Raw genomic sequence first — 2,146 nt, 5'->3', positions numbered from 1 at the left:
AGGGCTTTCAAGTCTTATTGATAAGCGCTATAAATAGCATGTATCCAATCGAACCGTGTTCAATCGTGTGCAAAGTAACGACAAAAGTAACTGTAAATTTCGTTACCGTTACCCAAAAAATGTAACTCGTTACCGTTACAGTTACCAAAAAAAGAAAGTAACGCAGTTACCAGTAAAGTTACCAAAAAAGTAACTTGTAACTGTAACTTCGTTACAAGTAACGAGTTACTTCCATTCCCTGGCTACCTGGAACACTATGTAATTAAAATTACTATAAAGTTAATAAAAGCTTGTATACAATAATTGTTAATAGTAAAACAAAGTCAAATAATACTTATATAATGTAAAATAAAAAAACTATTAAGAGTGAAGAGTATTAAAACTAATAGATAGTAATTATAAATATAAAGCTGAGAATAACAATATAAATAAGAAACTATAAAACAGTATTGAGTAATTATAAATATAAAACTGAGTGTATAATATAGTCGCAAGATATTTGTGTGAGACTGCATTAAATGATATTATACTCTAATTGAAATGGTAGAAAGTGAAATAATGTAGTTGGTAATAATAATTATTAATAAAAACTGATGTGACTATGAGATGTATAAAATTATTCCATGCAAAATCACTTACATGTTATAAATATTAGAAGTAACGGATAATAACGTTCTTGTCGAGTGTTCATGTGATAATGTGACTTTTAAATATCGTTATTATAAACTATTGAAAATATTAAAAATATGGAAATCATATGTGAGAAAGTAAACAATCATATGTTTTGTCAAGGAGTTCAGTGTCGGTTTGTAAATTTAGACTATTTTTTTGTTTACGAATATGAATCATCTCTGATATGAGTCTTTTATTTAAAGAAACTTCTTTGTCTAGAATTTTAATGTTATCCCAATTGAAATCATTCGAAAATTGTAATCTATGATTGGTAATGACTGAATTTTGTTGTGTGTTACGATTTATGTAATTTTTATGTTTAGATATTCTAGTTTTAAGTGTTCTATTGGTTTGTCCAACATATGACGCATCGCAATCTTTGCATGAAATTTTATAAACGTCACTATGAAACATAGTGTGTAATTTGTCTTTTTGTACTTTAATTATATTACTGAGACTATTGATGCCTTTGTAAGCTACTCTAAATGTTGAACAATCCTTGAAGTAATTTTTGATTGTGTTAGATAAGTTAGATATGTATGGTAAAATGAAATAATTTGTTGCGTATAATTCTTAAGTTTCCCGCGAATGTTCCTACATTACTTCGAGCGTTCGCATGTATCCGTAGATTATTAAGTTACTAGTTTCGAGTATGTTCCGCAGCGCCACATTCTAGTGTATTTTCTTTGCGTTCGTTACCTAGCCTTACGTTTTTCCGTTAAGAAGCGTGATTCCCGCGCAAGTCAGTCTCTCACGCAGCTTCATAGTGGCAATAGTATTGCAATAAAGAGCATTTTTATACATCAAGTGTTTTTTGCATTTATTTTCGTGCGTGCAATCCACGTATCGAAATCAAGATATAATTAGCGTACACATACGCACGTGACGCAGTTTCACAAGGGGAAATATCAAAGGTTTCCCCAACATAATTGATTTTAGTCTTATTATTATTGTTGTCAATGATATTAGTAGTTGATGTGATTCTGTTATGTAAGTCAAGTTTTTTATGTATTCTTTTATTGATAGTGTTAAAAATAAAATTTAAAGGATAACCCCATTATTCAATAGAATTTTAATGATTTTGTCAAAATTTGGTTGGTGAAAGCGAGGGTGTGATAAGTATAAAACTCGATCTGTCAAACTAATGATTACTCCAATTTTATGAAAATGATGATGTTGTGATAAATAACTTAAATATCTGCCAGAGGATATAGGTTTTTGGTACCAGTCATAAATTAAATGATTATTCTCTTTTATTAAAGTGACATCTAAAAAGTTCAGTTTATTAATGCCGACTTCTAAAGTGAATTTAAGTCTGGGATAATAGTTATTAAATTCATTCAGTATATAATCTATGTTATTCTCATTGGTGGCCAATGCGATGTCATCTACATATCTTATATAAAAGGATGGTTGAGATATGAGATTATTTAAACATTTATATTCAAGGTCTTGAAGTACTATGTCAGATATA

Source organism: Cyphomyrmex costatus, unplaced genomic scaffold, assembly GCF_001594065.2.
Source record: "Cyphomyrmex costatus isolate MS0001 unplaced genomic scaffold, Ccosl1.0 scaffold106, whole genome shotgun sequence".
In the NCBI taxonomy this organism is placed as follows: domain Eukaryota; kingdom Metazoa; phylum Arthropoda; class Insecta; order Hymenoptera; family Formicidae; genus Cyphomyrmex; species Cyphomyrmex costatus.
The sequence above is the reverse complement of the archived record's forward strand: the minus strand, read 5'-3'. Positions refer to the sequence as shown.